The sequence below is a fragment of the Sinohyriopsis cumingii genome, chromosome 6 (assembly GCF_028554795.1).
Source record: "Sinohyriopsis cumingii isolate HCF-2022 chromosome 6, ASM2855479v2, whole genome shotgun sequence".
NCBI classification, from domain to species: Eukaryota; Metazoa; Mollusca; class Bivalvia; order Unionida; family Unionidae; genus Sinohyriopsis; species Sinohyriopsis cumingii.
The window spans coordinates 67,489,636-67,510,343 of record NC_142966.1 but is presented as its reverse complement, the minus strand read 5'-3'; the positions used below and the strand labels follow the sequence as shown (position 1 = coordinate 67,510,343).

Here is a 20,708-nt window from a genome sequence, read left to right as displayed (position 1 = left end):
TAATGGGTAACGAATTCATGTGCTCGCATGCGCAACATATATCAGTGTAGAAGTACTTAACCGTGTCGTTTAGTTGTTATACTTTTAGCTGCTTTATATATGGTTTGGTGATGTGGAGTCACAGAACTCTGTGTGGTTTCTTGTGACGTGTACGCTGTGTCTGATGACGTTGATTCGGAACAGTGTACTGGTGTTCTCAATGCGAGGGACAAAGGCTTCGCGACCATCAAGTCTTTGTTGAATGTGAGGGCTCTCGAGGGATCCTTCAACAGACAGGGAGGGGCGGACCACGTGTGGGGGCTCTTTGACCATTGACTAGAGCGGGTGGAACCGGAGATACATCTTGGACGGTAAATGGGCGCCACGATAGTTATGTGTATGTATGTATATATATATATGTGTGTGTGTGTGTGTGTATATATATATATATATATATATATTATATATGTGTATATGTATATGTATATTATATATGTGTATATGTATATATATGTATGTATATATATGCATGTATATATATGCATGTATATATATATATATATATATATATATATATATATATATATATATATATATATATACATGCATTCCCATTTCAATATCGTTATATGAATGATATATTCATAAATTCATACATATTCCATTATCGCTTGATGAATTATAAATTGATGAGTTGATAGATTGAATAAATGAGTATTGGATTGATAAGTGCATAAATCAAATGCTTTGGTCACCCTTGGTGTTTAATAAGACCTTGATTGATGAATAAATGTTTATTCGAGTAATATATTGATAAGTGCATAAATCTAATGCTTTGGTCACCCTTTGTGTTTAATAAGACCTTGTTTATATTTAGGTCTTGATCATATAATTTTATTCGTTGACGGGTGTAGGACGTTATTCACGTCTGTTTAAAATTCCATTCGTTAAATTCATCTTTGAGTTTTCTCGTTGAGTTACTTGTTGTTGATAGTTCCATGTTAGGAACTTTATAATTTTCCTTATCTTCTTTGTTTATAATGGTGTCAGATTTGTTCATATTTAATTTGTGTTTATAAATAAACATCTTATTAACGCAGTTGCTTTCGGTGTCTTCACTAATCCAGTCCCAAACCGGCTTCATCTTGTGACGTTGGTCATAAGGTCATTTACAGATGAAAATATTAAATACTAATGTTCCTTATAATTTTATTTTAGGTGAACATATTTTTAAACGCAGTGCACCATTTCAAGATAGCGTATCGTGCGTTTAATCAAAGTATACATCATGCGATTTTTCATGAGCCCATGAGTTCTTGAAACCCATGATGACCTAGTTCCTGACTGGCTAGTGATTAAAGTACTAATTTTGTTTACAAGCTAGATCTTTCCAGAGTGATTTTTGAACCTCCTTGTTTTGCAATTGCGTCTTATCTTTCATTACAAGAGGCGATTGAATGAAAATTTGCTAGTCATAGCATAACATCAGTATTAGACGATATTTAGTTTCGTTCAATTGAGATGATTCATTTCTTTATTTACATGTTTCAACTAGAGTGCCATATATTTCGCATTCCTTTGGCATGACATAATCACCTTGTATGTTGGAGTTCCTTGCGCATGAGATGACCCAGCTATGTCATAGTGCCTACCTTAATCGCAGTAATATTACCCAAGTCCTTTGAAGTGCATAGAACAAATGATGTAAAATACATATGACTATCACCAGCTTTCACACGGCAACATTGTCGACAATTATGCCACTAGCATGCCGCTTTACGAGGGTCACGCATGAACCTCTATCATGCAATGGAAAACACGTTAAGGCATTTTTAATGATCATTTTAAATTTAGGTAGACACAGCAACTAATGTAAGTACATGTGCTTTTCAAACACATTCACAGTACCGGAACAATATTGACAATGAAACCATCATCCTTCTGCTTTCGCAGGGGACACAGCAAGTCATATATGGGAACATTAAGTCATATCAGTATATAAATTTTAATTTTTACCCTTAAATGGTTCGTTAAAACTATGTAGGTGACCAAAACACTGATGCAGCACCTGTGTATTTCGGTTGGTTGCCCAGTCTAATTGATTATTTCTTCAACACTTTAATCAAGGGTTGTGACAGGCATAACCATAGGCAAATATTAAAAAAATTCAGGAAATATTCAGCATGTGAGTTATAGTAAAATATTTTTAAAATACTGTGAATTTGGTTTAATATTAAGATTAAGATCATTATTAATAGAAGTAAATATTAAGATCATTATTAATAAAAGTAAACATATTTATTTCGGACTTGGTCGAGGTTATTGGATTTCCCCTACAATTTACCTGGCATACCTGACATAGTGTAGGTTCTATATTTTAATTGTATTAGCAGACTTTCTGAGTATCACTACAATTTTATTTTGTAAACATTAAAACGTTTCTAGAAAGTTATTTTCCATTAGGTAATGGTCTTTTAGAATATGTTCATTGTGACACGAGGTCAAGTAGAACACTATACAACAGCTGTCGGCAAACTACGACCCGCGTGCCACCAGGTGACACGTCAAGTTGCTTTGTGTGGCACGCGAAGGGCAGCTAAAAGTCTCGATTTTAACAATGTTACTCTCTTACTGGTTGCACGCGCTCGTTCATTTTGTAATTAAATTTGGACAAAACTGGCATGCCATGTAAAATAGGTAGCCGATCCCTGCTATATAATCTTGTTACTGGAAAGATTATTCATTCGTGCTTTCAGAATCTCTCTGGAACCACAAGCGTTATTTGATAACATTCGTTGAGAAATGAGATTTGTGCTGAAATGTCAAACAATGATTTAATTCTTGGGTTGTATTACTGTGATCCCTAAAAGACTGCTGGCACATAATTACGAGCCCTCACAAGCACATCAACACTTTCAGCGTTGGATTTAACTGATATTTTCACTAAAGTTTATTCAGAGCTTAATTTTTAGGACTTGTGGCTGTAAATCTATGATTACTTGGGATTTAAAAGCGATACTGTAAGTTACTATGTTTATATTTTCACTTTTGTATTCTAGAGAAATAAATTATTTGTTGAATATTACAAAGCGTGTTGCTTCTAGCTCTTCTGTTACTTATTTTAAAACGATAGACTCGTAACAAATCTCAAACAGGATCAGTGTGAAAGTTGAGAATATAGCCCCTAGTTCTGCTCTGAATGCATCTCTACAAGTGTTCGAATATACATTATTTCAGGATACCTCGACTTTATTAAGTGGACCAATCTTATCAAAGCGAAAGGTGTTAGTGAATATCTTATGTAAGTTACATTAGCTCCCTCATTGAGGCTGAACTTAATTGATTATGTACTGCACATATGCATGGAATTTGAGAGTGTCGAGCTGTTATCTCACCTGGAGTCTTATCACCCCTGCCACGCGTATAAGTTTGATACATACGTCGAAATTGATTTACTAAAGGTGTGTTTCATTCGGAGACGAATATAAATACTTTTTTAATAATTGGGGGTATATGATACTTGTATTTATGAATAAATTTCACGATTTGATTGATTTAATTGGTTATTTATTGTATTATTGGTAATTGGTGTACGGAATTTATTTCTCAAGCCAAGCACTTAGTTATCTAGTAGAAACAGTTGTCATGCTAACCATGTACTGGGTGTTTATGGTCTGTAACAGATGAGTGTTTGTGACCTGTAACAGTTGAGTGCTTGTGGCCTATAACAACTGAGTATTTGTGGTCTGTTACTACAGAGTGTTCGTGTCCTGTAAATGTTGGGTGTTTGTGTTCTGTAACTGTTGAGTTTGTGTGGCCTGTAACTGGTGAGTGTTCGTGGCATGTAACTGTTGGGTGTTTGTGGCCTGTAACTACTGGGTGTTTGTGGACTGCTACTATTAACATGTGGTAGACATGCTCTCATTTTTTCAGTATGGATGTTTGCGGAATTAAAAATTGTGAATCTAGAGTACTTTCATGCTATTTAGAAAGGGCATTGTGGTAATTGGGATTGTGGTGATTGTGGTAATGTGATTATCTAAGGGTCAAGATACACTCCAGGCTTGTTGTGCATTCTATTCTGCGACGAGCATGAAGTTGTATACAATCTTGATGTGATAATGACAGTGGGCGCGTTTAATTGTGATAAGGTGGGCTCTGAAAAAGTACGAAAAGAAAACTATTACTGTGCTACCTCAAACGTGCTGGCAGGTATAATTTCTTCAAATCTTTAATTTATAAAACCTCATCAAATCATTACGGCGCAGCTCAAGCTTTGCTCGCTATTTTAAATGACAAGTGCCTAGAAAATAAATAGTGATTAGAAGCTTTCATTTAGTTTAGCAGATTATTTAGTTGGAAGAATTACTGATTATTCCCCTCATAACTACAATAATTGTTAATTGTCAGTTCTTAGCAAAAACATCGCAAACTTTATTTTCCCTAATGTCGGGGTCGATTTACTGATCTGGGCTGTTCGAGCTAAAATCTTTTATAATTGCGCACACATTGCACTTAAAAAACTTTTTTATACAGTCTGTATCAGCCAAACTATTATTACAAAATGTTTACATATGGTAGGCTATTAATCGACTGTTTTGGTCAATGGGTCCCTTGCAGACATTTTTGGAACAGTTTGCAGATGCCTTCAGAGACCGATGGGTAGATGATGATTTGTTGAAATAAACATCGACCAGAATCTTCCTAATTGGTCTTTAATGTATCGTACCGACTGACCTAATTATATGTTGAGAAAAGCGACATCAATATTAAATTCCTGCAGTGCCCATATTTATTAGCATCCGGCATTCTTCTTTCGATATATTAGCAGCAAATTACTAGCAAATAGTCTCCCATAAAAAGTGTAGCAAATAATTCAACTGCAATAAGTATCCTATATACTATGTACCTGAATTCTAATGCTATTATATTCCTGTCTTGATATATCAACTGACCTTTATGAAATAGCAAGAAAACTAAATATGAGATCTTAGTATATATTTCACAGTGAGATATTGATATATTTCAGTTGGAGAAAAATGGTAAATAACACATTTGAAAAGTCGTAGAGCTAATATAAGACAGATTCTTAAGAAGTGTCAGAAGGAATGGCATAGTGGGTCATGAAAACAGTGTTAAATAAACATCAAACTAATGTCGAGCTTTTGAGATATTTGATATATCTCACCTTAATATAAGGAAACATATCAGTGCAGAAAAGTGATATCGACACAGTGGAAATATTACTCTTGGGACTACTTTCTTTTTCCATTTCGGAAATATATCTGACCTTATGTGTGCTAATGAGATAATTATTTCTATATTGAGGTCTATTTGCTTCTTTATCTGCCTTCGACGAGGGAGGTTGCGGGCTTGAACCCCAGCCGAGTCATACGAAAGATTTATAGAAATGGTATTTGCAACTGCCTCGCTCTGCGCTCAGTATTAAGAGGTTAGTGTTAGGACTGTTCGGCCTGGTGTCCGCATAATGTAACTGGATGAGACATGATGCTCCATGTCTGCGGCATGATGCCCCAGTGCTAGACATCACTATAAGCTGCCACAACGCAGACATCGTGGCGATGGCTGAAAAATTGTTAAAGCTACGTTGCATTTTACATGTACGATATAATTTACTGCATCCATTTTTTTGGAGTGTAAGCACTGAGATTCAACGACTGTTTCCATCAACTTACCTCACAATATACATACGCATATACATGTACACACACTTATAAACGTACAAGCATATACATACGTAAAAACATAAGAGAGGTAAAAGAGTGCACAGATCAATGGATGTAAGAATGGTTACTTAATTTCTACAATAGTAGCTAAACGTGCTTTTTAGGTGATCAAGTTCTATATTTATTATCCATTACTAGGATACGTAATTGAATCTTTGCGTTGTATGACCGTTTTATAGATTTTTCTACAAGCGGGGGAAAAATATAATGATGTTGTACTCCTTTGGGGTGAAATACAAGGAAATCAACCACGTAATGTTGTGTGCTACTACTTATATTACAATTAATACCGTTTATATTCACGAAATCAATACATCAACACCTACATTTACTCCCACGCATCACGATGGGGACAAAATTTAATTAGAATCACTTTAAAATTGCTGATGATACGTGCTATCTTTGTTCCTTTCCTGTCAATATCAACATTATCTAAATGTCTTTGAGTTTTATAATTAGACGCAATGTGTATTTTTTCTTCTTTTTCTTTTTGTTGTCTTTCATATAGTTCTAATATAAATATGTATTCTACACAGAGAGAATATAATATAGCACGGCCTTCCATGTGAATAAGGAATTTATTAATGTATTAATTATGAATGAAAGCGTAGCAAGATAATGCCATATATATATATATATATATATATATATATATATATATATATATATATATATATATATATATATATACGAAAATACAATAGACGACGAACGGCACCAGTAAGCCGAGCCTGAGATGTTGCCGGTAGCTTGGAGGAATTAATGATCCAGAGTATGTAGTAAGGTATCTTATAGTGGGAATAGACCTATTGCTTAGTTCTTAAGCATTGTAAAACAATGTGTTTTATTCTTTTTACGCACACCAAAACACAGATTCCTGAGAAATTTAGGGCAAACCTTTTAATAATCTCCCGTGTGCTTTTACACAAACTATCAAAAAGTTTTGCCGTCTGCAGTACTGTGTTTTTGTACATGGCGGAATCTTTTAAGACCGCAAATTTATCAGCATCATCAAGAATAACCTCGAACACATCTTCCAAGATGGTATTATTTCAGAGGACCCTGGAAATATGATCTGCGATAGGATTAACTTTATTTCCGCCAAGTTTCATTGTTCTTATTTTTATTTTGAAAGAGAGATTGCAGCCGGCTGATAAAATTTCTATTTATGGACAATGGTATTCAGACCAGAGCTATGTTCGCACGGGTCACCGTGAAATAGTCGGCAATGACTTTTGACATAATCCCAATACCAAATACCCAGTTCCCACAGCCACAGATGCAAATGTGGTGTCAACGCCAACTAAGGCGTTTTTTGAACGTCGGTTCTTTTACAGAGGAGCCAGCAATGTTCAGTCTCCGAATGTTCATAACGAACATTTTTGGCCAATGACTGTTTTGCGGAAGGGCTCGTCACTTGCAAACATGACTCTGCTTTTTTTTCTTGTGAGCCGATGAAGGCTCGCAGCGCATATACTTTGAAGGAAAGTTCATCGCCATGGATGCTTCCCTAAATGTTACAAAGGGATTAGAGTGACAATCGTGTCTACGCTTTATCGAGGGATCTACTTTGATATTTTGTGTTTCAGCAGTGAAACCCCTAGCTTCCGTCGGAATGCGTTAGTATGATATGGATCTCACTTTGCCTTTAATTTGTACTCCATTCCAACTTAAACTGGTACGTATCGGCCCCAGGTAGGCACAGATACTCTACATCGCATGTTTGTATTCTTTATCGATGTAAAGCACTTGTCTTGCGAGCTGATCCAATACTCAAGCATTGTCCGCTAACACTAGATCGTCTGGTCACTCACAGGTGGCTATGTTAAGTATGACACAGATTTTATTTGGGGAAGTCAATGATGGTTATTGCGTCAAATGCGTGGCCACCGCACCTAAAGGCATATCCGGCGGTAAACAAATAAAACATTTAGCTGTAAGGATTTCGTGTATGGCGTTAGCTGGAACGGCAGTATTACGATAACGGATGTATTTTTCTAGGATTCCATTGATATGGGATGCAGCCGATGCTCACGTTTCGTCACCACGTCTCACTAGGATTTTAATTTAAAAAATAACTATGTCAGGAATTGCGATAGTCGTTCCTGAGCGTAAATCTGCAACGTTTGGAAAGTCTCATGTTGAATCCCATTGATACAAGCCTAACGCATTCAATAACGTAGAGACTCTAACTTTCGAAATTCTAACTGCCGTTAAGTACACGACCCGTAATGTGGTATTAGTGCGTGAACTATCCATCTCCATGAAAGAGACGAGACGCGTACAGCTCAAAACTAAACCAAATCAACGTAGACTCGCTTTCAAGTGCTTAACTTTAACAGTGATTGTACACTCCGATATATTATCTGACTGATGATCTTCGTGTAACATGCGTATCGAGTGTTTATGAATGTCACATTCATATAATCTGCGCTAATGCGTGCTTGGCTTCCATATGTGACTGAGCATTTCTCCTCGTCAGGTACTAAACACAGCATAGCATTGTACAGCATTTCCCAGCAAGAAATTTTCAGTTGTGTTTATTTGAGCGATGTGGATATAAATCGCATAGCGGCTTGCACTTCTCCTTATCATGCGTGCATTCAATGGATTGTTTGAAAACGAAGACGTCGTCTATTATTGCGCTAATATTGGTAGTATACTTTTTGCATGCTCACTTTTGGTAATATGTAGCGCTTTGTCGAGTCCCAGGAGCTACCGCCTTTTGAGTTTAATAGAATTATGAGCTGTCACATCTGCAGTGTTCATCGTTACCTCCGCGGCTAATGGTTCATTATATCCAAGTTTGCTTGTTTCGGTCTCATTCGTTTCCGTGACCTATATTGATTCATCTCCTTTTTTACACGGAGCAAACGATTTCATTTCAAATCCTCCTTGAGCCATAATATAGTCGTGTTCGCTTATTGAAGAGAGGATACGCACACCGGTATGACTCAGTCTGGAAAGAAAGCTGACAATTGTTGTGAAGATGGTCAGAAGTAGGATTAGCAGAAACTCCAGGAGGGGGAACTGCTATGCCATCAGCGGAATCTCGCTGCAGTACGACGTCGTACCATACGCAAGCATATCAAGCATGATCCGACAGCAGTACGCGGGAAAAGTGGCAATCCTCTGCGTACGAGAATTCTCAAGCCAATGCCAGAGAAGATCAACAACCTAAATGCTCCTGCAAAGAGTATGAAGGCGATATTCGTACTTATAACATCCAATGCACGTGACACATAGTATTTTTATCACACACTTATTACAACTATAGAGTTGCAATACCAATAGTGGTAATAGGCCATAAAAGGTAATGGCGAGTTGGCCTATCAAGGACTATGTACACTGGTGCATTATACATTGGTGCATTTTAACAAAACCGGTTTGCCCTTGTCATCCAACTGTGGTCGACGGAATACTACAAGTTCCACAGGTCTGAAATGCACGTCAACACAAAAAGGGAGTCCTTGAAAATCGAAAATCGGTCCTGGCGGCAGCGATTTAAACATACATTTATGCTTTATCGATTCGCAGATCAACTTACTAAATTTCCAGTTTATGTCGACCATATGCTAACTTCAGGACAAGCCCAGCACCGTACAGCAATACTCGTAGCCTGCATGGAACTACAATTATACCACGTCATTCGCTTCGGTCTCAGCATCAACTGCTAGAAGCTAGAATCGTTATTCAAAGGCCACATCGATTTGATCATGTTAATTTGCTCTAGCATACGGCGGATTAAGACGCACGATTGACAGTGGATACGTGGAACAAAGAAGGAGGAGTATTTGTTGTTATCCCTAAGGACCATTCCATATAATCTTTATCATATAACATATATTCTTTAGGAAATTGTGCTTTGCGCAGACGTTTCGCAAGCGAAGAACTGCAGATTGTACTATACATCATTGATATGAGCCTGACATAATGCACGATCTGCAGCCCATTGCAATCGTCCTCCATCATGCCGATGACCTTCACGGCGACGCTGCTGTACACTGGAAGGTCGGTTGAGTTATCGCTGGTGTCACACATAACGACAAGCTCCGAATTGTCCCTGTACAAGTTGATGTTGTACTTGGACAACAGGTTCACTCATTCACCATACATGGCTTTGACTCTGCTGCAAACAAAATTCATACATCGAGAGGTAACTCAGATCAGAGACTGACATTCCGGTGTAGATGGGTGTGTGTGCCTGCATGCATGCGCGTGTCTGTGAGTGTTAAGATGTTGTTTGCCTTTGTTAATCGTAATTGCTATGGTTGCTATAAAAGATTTTTCGCGTCTTAAACTCTAGCTTAGCTATCGCCTCCACAATGTGTACTCCCAGCCTTCAGACCTTACAAGGTTAAAACCAGATTTCCCATTGGTTTCCTGAATACTGAGTTGTTAATGAGCTTGATGAACTCTTTTCTCTAAGTCAGACGATGCCTTGGCACACAGATCTGGGCTTAGATGGATGTACGGCACAATCCATTGCCCGGTGAGCTTTGGTAACGGGCATCCATTATCTGGTATAGAGCTGCAGGTTCTAATATTTGACTACATATCTCACATATCGCTCCTATTTTCAGTGCATTTATACTTGCCTTTCCAGTTTATTCAACACGTCACGCTTTAGGCAACACTTTCTTGAATGCACATTGCCTCCATATAAAACGTGTTGTGCATGTGAATTGAATTCCTTGGGCTACGGCGGCGGACTGCTCTGTTCACTAAAATGTTCCGGTCGACATGTGTGTGTGTGTGTGTGTGTGTGTGTGGTGACAAATTCAGCAAAGCATTCTGTGTCTAGGACTGTGATGCTCAAGAATTAGTTTGGCAATGAGGGTGGTTAACTTTTCAAAACTTCTCCATTTTGTCTAATCTGTTGAGGCTATTCCAATGGCTTTCGTGATTAGGCAAAATAGTTGGTTATGGTTGTGAGTTCATACACACATTTCTTAATTTTTTTTTTTTTAATTCTTTTACAAGATGGCCGCTATCGCTTAACCGGCTTGAAGCAGCTGTTCCGTTTTTAAGTGCCGTTTTCATGATATTTGTGCTTGTTACCTGTTTTCATCATCGTTATTGTGTTCATTATGTATTGGCTGTTAAATTCGTATGTGTTTCTTCATCTCCTTTTTTTGGAAACGAGAATAATTAGACTTTTTCTCAGCTGTCTTGCTCCACTGTTTTTGAACAAACCGCCATCACGTGATACTCCCCTGTCAACCCGTTTATGCTACGATGGACCCTCATTAATTGCTTTAAATGTTCACTCCTTGGCTCTCCACACTACATTGTGCTCTAGACTAAACGAACTGGGACTACATTCATCATTACCTAAATGTAAACAGAAGCGAAAAAAGAAACGTTGTTTCAAAGCTGGCCGGCGTAGAACAGGAGGAAGAATTCCAGTTATCTCCCTTATTTCGGCACAACCAATTAAAAAATTGTCGACCGTTAATTTAGATAACCTAATTCAAATCCCAATTAATTCGTCAACCTTTGTGTCAACTATCCAAGAAATACCTCTGCGCATTGCATTATTCAATGCCAAGTCAGTATGACCACCGGAAAAGCGCACAGAGATAGTTAATTGTATCAACGACGAAAATGTTGACATATTTTTCTTGACAGAAACATGGCTAAAAACATCAGGCGATGAGCCCAAGTGTGCGGATCTAACACCCACTGGTTACTCCATTAAGTCGTTCCTCGTTCCCCCGTAATTCTCACGGAGGTGGAATTGCTGTCATCACAAAGAACGCCATGATAAAACGTGTTAACTACACCACAACATTCAATTTCGACCACACGTCGTTTGAACTAGTCCAAACCACACTCACACTGGAGAAAAGGTCAGTCCATTTTTTCTGCCTATACCGCCCTCCTCCTAGTAGAAAAAAACAAGCTGGCTGACTCTCTCTTTTTGGAGCAGTTTCCGAATCTCCTGGACTATGGAAATTCAATAGGTGGCAACCTGATTATTCATGGAGATTTCAACTTTCACTTTGACTGTCCCGGAGACTCAAATACATCAAAACTCATAGATTCCATTAATGTTTTCAACTTCAAACAGTCAGTTAACCAACCCACCCATAAACATGGTCACATTTTAGACTGGATTCTTCATAGACCTGATGATAACATTCTACCGTCCTCCCTGGTATCCCATGACCTTGCATCAGATCACCTCTGCATTATATGTCATCTTGACATATCAGTCCCTAACCCTCCACCTTTATCTGCTACTAAGAGAAACCGCCATATGATAAATAGAACCAAATTAATGCACAACATCCAAGCTAACCTAACAACTTGCTTACCTCCTACCGCAGAACAACTCGATAACTGTCTGCGTTCATTACTTGACAAACATGCCCCAGCTACCAAGTGCAGAGTATCAATTCAAAAGTGTTCTCCATGGTATAGCAGTCTTAGGGACCAGCTTCGCACTGCTAAAAGAGACCGCCGTAAAGCTGAGAGGCTCTGGCTTTCCACCAGATTCACTATTCATAAGCAAATCTATGAAGTCTCTAAGAAGAATGTCACAAATATAGTCCATGCAGCGAAATCAGCCCACTACACTACTAATATCATGGAAAGTTCCAGCTGCAAAGAGCTCTTCGAGATTACTAACAAGCTAATGTCAAGGAACAAATCAACGCCACTTCCAACTACCTTCTCTCCAGTCGACCTTCCGGACATGTTTGCAAATTTCTTCCGTGACAAAGTACAAACTATTAGAGATAAGCTTGACAACACAATTTCATTTGACTCGTCGTCACCAAACAGTTGGGATACATAATTTTAACGGCAACCATTAGCAGCATTTGAACCTGTCTTTATGGATTTCGTACGTACAATCGTGATGAAGAGTGCACCAAAGTCATGTGAACTTGATCCAATTCCAACATCACTGCTGCTTGAGTGCTTAGATCCAGTATTGCCTTCACTAACTGATGTTATTAATACCTCTCTCTCATCTGGGGAATTCCCATCATTTTTCAAAACTGCCATTGTAAAGCCTCTGCTGAAGAAACCAACACTAGACAATAACGATTTAAAGAACTACCGCCCAGTTTCTAATCTCCCATTCATTTCAAAAATCTTAGAAAAGGTTGTTCTATCCGAGCTTGTATCTCATCTAAATTCAAACAGTCTTTTTATCAATGTACAATCTGCATATCGCCCTTGCCACAGTACTGAAACTACTCTTCTAAAAGTAGTTAATGACATTCTGTCTGCGTTGGATAGCGGAAAGATTACAGTTCTCACCCATCCTTGATTTGTCTGCAGCATTTAACACAATAGACCATGCTATATTACTTCACCTTCTCCAGCATGTATTTGGAATTCATGATACAGCCTTACTGTGGTTCAAGTCCTACTTGGTCAACAGGACACAAATTGTATCTGCAAATGGAATACACTCCAGCCCAGTTGATCTATGTTGTGGTGTTCCACATGGGTCTGTTCTTGGACCTGTTCTCTTCATTCTGTACACTCATTCGCTCTCCAGGGTCATAGATCATCATCCAGTGTCTCACCAATTGTACGCTGATGACACCCAAATATACAAATCTAGCCACCCAACTGAAGTTGATGCTACCATCCAAGGTGTAGAGAGGTGCATTTCTGATGTGAAATCATGGATGACTTGTAACAAGCTGCAGATGAATGATGATAAAACTGAGGCCATTCTGATCACAACACAAAGACTTTCTCATTCACATCCTTTACCTCAGACAATAAATATCAGCAACGCCAACATTAAATTCACACAATCAGTACGAAACCTAGGTGTTACTCTGGACAGTACTCTCACATTGCACCAACATGTCATGAACATATGCAAGGCTGCATATCTTGAGCTGAGACGCATCAGCTCAATTCTCAAACATCTTTCAGCTGATGCCACTAAAACATTTGTGTGTTCATTAGTACTTTCAAGACTGGACTATTGTAACTCAATTCTGTCTGGTTCATCTCAATATCTACTCCAGAAACTTCAAAAAGTTCAAAACACAGCTGCTCGGATCATACTTAGAGTACCACGATCAGCGCACACCTCCCCGCTGCTCTGTACCCTACACTGGCTATCCGTTCGATCCAGAATCAAACACAAAGTTTGTTCTCTGTGCTACATTTCACTGTCGGAGACTAGTCCAACATACCTATCTGACCTCACCCTTGTGTACACACCAGCAAGATACTTGCGCTCCTCTTCTGACAATCGTATATTCATTATTCCCACTATGAAAACAAAGTCATATGGACAGCGTTCTTTTGTATACCAGGGCCCAGCAACGTGGAATGAACTGCCCACTGAACTTAGACACAAAGACACAGTGATCACATTCAAGAGGGCTCTCAAAGCTCACTTATTTCGACAGCGAGAACAAACTTAAAGACCTAATAATGTTTCCTACCTAAAATATTCTCAGCATGTTTTTTATAATTTTTTTTATGTTTTTCTAAATTCATGTTTGTTTTTGTAATAATATTATTATGTTTCTTATCTTATAGGTGTTGTATAATGTTGTAATGTGCTTAGAGCTTCTAAAGATTAGGCGTTATACAAAGTCTACATTATTATTATTATTATTTCCCAGAAAATTATTTTAAAATATTGCAATGTATTCACGGGTAAATAACGAACGTTGGTTTCGCTTTGCATTGTGTATTTGGTTCTGTCACAAATGGCTGCACATGGGGTATTCTTGTATAATCTATATGTGACCTTTGTTTAATTAAAAGTCTTCTAAACGACAACACTTGGTTCATTGTATTTTCGACGTTTAGCCAAGACTGGGCTAACAACCACCTTCTCCTCTGCGCCAATGTTTGAACCTGCCGCTGTTAACGCAGCAGCAGCTAAAAATCTAGCTAGCACAGAATAATTTATGCTAAAGCAAACACAAACAATGTGATATACTGCTGACAAAGTCTGTGTAGATGTACCTATAGCCACCGTATTGTAACCTACATTGTTATTGCCTCATTAAAGGCCGTTATCGTCGAGGAGGCATGCTATTGACTTATCCTCGCTGATCCAATCTTCAATAAAATCACAGACTTCCAGAGAGAGAGAGAGAGAGAGAGAGAGGTAGAGAGAGAGACGGAGAGAGAAAGATTTAATATTCATTGATACACACTCAGGTGGATCATCATCATCATCATCATTAATGGTACCATCTTCTGCTTGTTCTTCTCTAACTCTTTGCAAATGTTGTTGTTGTTGTTGTTGTAGGGTTTAACGCCATTTTTTTCGGGACAAGATAGGCTATACATGGCGGACAGTATTAATGGTGGAGGAAGAACCCGGGAAATCCTAGGAAAGAACCACCGACCCTCGAGAAACTACTGGCAAGCTTTCTCACATACCCACATTGGCTGAATCCGAGACTCGAACCCACGCAGACAGAGGTGAGATGGCAGTGATCCGTAACGGAGAGCACTTTAGACCACTGGGCCACTCGGGGCCCCCTTTGCAAATGAAATTACACGTCTAGTTTCATGTAGTTATATACTTAAGATACGAGTCGGCTTTGTTCCGCGTGAAGACGATCATTCCATAGCAATGACAGGTTCAAAAGAATCATGCCAAGTTCTGTCTGTAGATCTATCACATTAGTTCAGAACATCAGCATAGCTTTCCTATGGACTTTAAACCATGAATCTCTAATGTATTAGTTGGCCTCACATACCACTATCTTTGAAGGCTTTGTTCTAAAGGTTCCATCTGAGACATAATTTAGGACCAAATTTCCCTGTATACCTAGAACCGCAACCTATATCTCTACTTGAAACTTAAGTCTACCCCCGAAATAGGGCAAAAAGCTTTTCATTTCACCCTGAGAGATAGCAGAATGTTCGAAATGGTTGGGACTGGCTTTGGTCAATTATGGTCTTATCCCTGAAGATGATGAGTTCAAACCCTCCCTTTACATATGAAGCTGTAAACAATGCTTAGCAATGGGAACGAGGCTCTAAAATGAAAAAGAAGTTGGTGAATGGGAAGACAAATGAGAAATGGAAATGATTTTTGACTGGTTTTGGCATATCCCTACTATAGCTGAGCTGAATTAAAATAGTCATTTTACTTTTTAATTATTTATTAATTTTGATTATTCCCATTTCTCGAAGGAGATACAACAGAAGTGCAGTTTATTCTTATACTGATGGAAGTTTGTCTTTTTGCAATAAGTTTTCTTAAGGTTCCTTTAGAATTCTATCCAAAAATATACCCAGTGTCTCGAAATAATACGGGCGACTACACAGTCTGTTGATTTTCGAGGCATGGCATCTGATTTCAGGCGTATGTGGCGAATTTTCTTCACTTTGGTTAAAATTAGAGGTTTGTATAATTTTTCCTTCTTTTCATTTTTTTGGGAAATATTTTTGGTTATGTCTCATAATTTTCTCAAAGGATTCTTAATCCCGATTTATAAAGATGCCCCAAATTCATTAAAAGTAAGCATATTAAAATGTTCTCACCGGATTGATTGGTGACTGACATGAAATATTCCGTCGCTTGTAATTTATTTTGGTCTGTTTTCTATTTCACGGCACAGCAAGACAAATAAAGTATATGCCGAGACAGTTGGATTACCAGTCTTGAGTCCTGCACGCATATCACTAACCCACCACGGCCCCTTCTTCCGTTAGTCACCTCTTACGATATACAGACCTATTCTACTTCCGTGAGATCGCAGGAATTTTATCTCTGTTAATGAAGGTATTTTAACTGAATATTAATTATATGTCATATGTCATATACTTATATTTAACTGATTGATACAAATACTTCCAATATAATTTTAGTACACAATGTAATCATTTGATTTTTGTTTAATTTGAATCTCTCTTTTTGTAGCTGAAGCAAATATATGGTTTTAATGTGGTACGTTTTAATGTATCATCTATCAGGCTTATAATTCTGTACAGTAACGACAACATTCAACCAATTTAGGAAATCAATTGACTGTGACAGTAATTTGTTTTTATCATTTAAATAACTCCACCTTGTGCGTTGGGTTTGTCTATCATGAATTTCATAACATGTGCAATACAACTGCAAATGTACACAATTTTAGCTCCTTATTTTGAAACTATGCCACACACAAACAATGTCAGAGCCTTGTTGTTTTTAAATATGCTGCGCACACACTAACATTGGATAATTAGGTATACGTCTTTGTACTGTAGCGGTATTATATTCAAGACTTTTATAAGGATTAAAGATCCAGACGTTGAATAACTCTCTGTTGTGTATATTAATTATCGCATCGGCAAACATTCGTTGCATTTAACCATAAATAAAGTTTGTTGCAGCCTTGGTACCGCTTTCTAATGCAGAAACAATCCACCTATTTTTCAGAACAGTATAGAAGGTGTAAAGGCACATTGAGTTTCATCGATTTTTCTTGTCGATTAATTCCCGGCGGTTTTCAGGGTTAAGGTGGATGGCTGTATGGAACTAATCTTCTGGATGCATTGCCAACGATCAATAACAAGCTCTATATCCAAACAGCTCGAGAGATTCAGGTGGATTCGGTCAAGAGAATAGATATTTGAATCCCTTCACTGCAGAAGATGATGTAAAATGGAGTAAATATAAACAAGGAATAGCTGTGAAGGTAAGCAAAGCCATGGTGTTTATACTTATTTAAAAAATTGCCTTGGTTATAACAACATACGCATATAATGCAACATACGGAACGGTGGTTACGTCCGTCTATATATTTTAAAATATTGTTTTACATGCCATTTCCGTTGTTTGGAGAATCGTAACACGTTAGGCTATACATGGCGGTCATTATATTTGGCGGAGGAAGAATCATGGATAATCTCGGTATGCGTATCCATTTTATTCCCAAATATGGCTTTAGAACATTATGATTTGCAGTTAGGTACGACCTTGAACAAATGTACCCATTAGAAGTTTTGACACTGGGTAATCTATGTATGTAATATATTATGTCATGCTTTACTAGCTAAGTAGAGAGTGACGTAATCCGAAAAGTGCATGTCAACAAGCATTCGCATACTGTTCTCCTCAAATAACTAGATACTGATTTGACTCGCATCGTTCGATGCATTACCTTTGCAATATTTATGTGCTTCTCTTATAATTCATTGACTAAAATACCAAGCAGATACTAAGATCTCATCTCTCTTCTAGTCTAGTCTTGGCTCGATCAACTTGGGTATGTGAGAAAATCTGCCAGTGGCTTCAAGTGGGTCGGTGTTTTTTTCCCCGGGATTATTCATGACCCTACTTCCGCCAAATATAATGGCCGCCATGTACAACCTATCGTAATAGGAACAATTGCGTTAAACCAACAACAACATATATATATATATATATATATATATATATATATATATATATATATATATATATATAGTATGCATTTACCTCCCTTTCTCAATGCTCCTTGCGTTTAAGACCAGTTCAATGCGGAATAATATCTAACAAAGTGTGCAAGGAACAACGATTTAGGATGTGGCAACGTCAATTATCACGAATGTCCAAGAGTAAAATTAATGGATGATTGCCAGTTTGGTATAAGTAAAAGCTTGCATCATGTGATGTATACGGTCGTATTCTTTGCTGATGTCCTGATCATATTTAAACGATCCTGTCAATTTCTTCTCTAATTGCAAAGTAATCAGTTACTTGTTGCATGCACACTAATCTCATCTGGGCTTTTTCAAAGAAGAATATATCTCCAGCAGCCCCACCAGCAAGTGACAGGCAACTGTATATGAAGTAAAGCACATCATATACATGTTGAAAACTTCAAGCGTGTTTACATTCATAAGATATGAGCTAACGTTTAAAGCTTAAGAGAAATTCAACGTCTTGAAAGTGTCATATAGAACTGCTTAAGAAGTTTTCTGATTAGGAACAGTGTATACAGGACGTCATATTCAAGTATGCCAATAGGTCATGATGGCCCGTGTCCGTTTTGTCCCTAGATTGTCCTTCAAAACTAAACAGGAAGTTGACCCCATAGCGTATTTCCACCCCAATGGTGTAAGTAAAGTATACCCATTGGAAGGTCCCTAAAGAAGATTAATGGCATGAGGATTCACCTAGTACGATACGAACGTAAACTAAATTAACAATCTAATGGACTGATCCGTTGCAGTAATGGTTAAAGCGTCCGCCTCGGATGTGGGAGGTTGCTTGTTCGAGCTTCTGCAGAGTTATACCAATGACTTTTTAAAGGGTACTAGTAGCTGCCTTGCCTGTCGCTCAGTATTAAGAGGTTAGTGTTAGGACTGGTCGGCCTGGTATCAGGATAATGTGACTAGGTGGTACGTGATGCTACTGCCTGCGGCATGATGCCCCAGTGCTAGACATCACTATAAACTGTCACACTGCAGACATCGTAGCGATATGGCTGAAAAATTGTCAAACCGTTAAAAAATTCCAAAACCCACAAACACAAAACACAGCAATTTAACGACAGTAGACAAAAATTGGAAATCGATATACGTTCAGTCCACTATCACTCTTGGCTGACAGTTAGTCAACCATATCATTTGAAACTGGCGGATGAATTATGATGTATAGCGTCGCCATTAATCGACTATCTACTGTTTATAACATAGTTATAAGGGTAGTTTCAATGTATATTCTATGAACTAGTTTCTCAACAATTTTTGGGGGAAACCAGAGAACATTAGGTGTTTTGGTTATGCGGCCACTATCAATTGATTATCTACTACCGACGGCACTAGTAGATGGGAAGTCCTACATGTCTCATGGCTATAAAATGCTTGCAATGTCTAATACGGAGGTCCTAATTTAATTTCGCTCTCTTGAGGTTAAACGTATCAAGGTATCACAGCGCTAGCTGAGAACATTAGAGATTACAGAGTAACCCTTGGTGCCTCCACACGTGTAACTAATGCAACGATTTCACCTAAAACGTAGACTAATGAAGGAGTTTCTTAAGGAAATCTCATAGTACACACGCTATTTTAATAATTAGGGCAACTACATAAATATTAGTTATGAACACATAATCAATGCATTTATAGCTGTTTGTTTGGTGAATGTAGACGAAATAAATTAAAATTTAGTGATACAGTGATCAGTATAATGGAGACAATTTATGAGGAACCCATTTTTTTAAATTATTATTAGACGTCATAAATCCTTACAAAGCTAAAGCAGTAAAATATTGTTTAATACCATCATGTGTAATCATTGCAATATGTCCAATCTTATGTAGATCACATCATTATTTCATCTCTTAATAGACAATATTTCCTTTTTCTACGCTAATACAAACATACATTATATTTCATCATGTGCAACTAAAAAATTGACATTTTAACAAGTAGCTAAGCCACTATTTAAAATACATCGTTTAGGGCACCACCAGATGTAATATATTCGGTATTAACGTAGGAGAATAAATGTTTTTTAATTACATACCACACTTGCTCCAGAATGGAAACTTAGAAGATAAAACTCACTCTTCTGCGTAATACTCTCACTCCCATCCCCTTTTCGTAAATTCACCTCACTTTCATAGCCTGGTCATCTAAATAAATGTGACTTACGAAAGCGGGAGGATTGAGTTCACCTATATATTTTTTCCATCTCTTGTCTTTTCTTAGTGAGTATCCCAAATGGATAATAGCCCCAATGGAATATAATTCATAATGCTTCTGGAAAACTCTGTATTGCACTACAGAATCTACATCGGGGTATTCAACAATCGTTTCCTGTTTTCATGCAGGTAAAGGCGTGAAAATGAACGCCACAAATACGTCTCACAATATGTTTTAGAAAGCATTTATATTGTCACCCATTACAAATATCCTTATCGTTTTATTGGTTTCCTCTTATTAACTCATTTGTGTGATTATTTAACATAATCCGGGACTTGATGAGGATAATGAAATTTATTTCCCTTATTGAACTAGGAGCATCGAAAGAACAAAATTATTTGGAAATGACAT

General features: G+C 37.7%; 1 protein-coding gene across 2 annotated transcripts in view; it reads left to right on the top strand.

The window, feature by feature from the left end:
* The first annotated feature begins 17,129 nt into the window (after positions 1–17,129).
* The window catches only part of LOC149797121 (synaptotagmin-12-like), a 90,534-nt gene continuing 86,955 nt past the window's right edge, over positions 17,130–20,708 (top strand). For both annotated transcript variants that reach the window (XM_089961794.1, XM_089961793.1), the window contains exon 1: positions 17,130–17,362. The gene's annotated coding sequence lies outside the window, so the exon portion shown is untranslated. The remainder of the gene's footprint in view (positions 17,363–20,708) is intronic.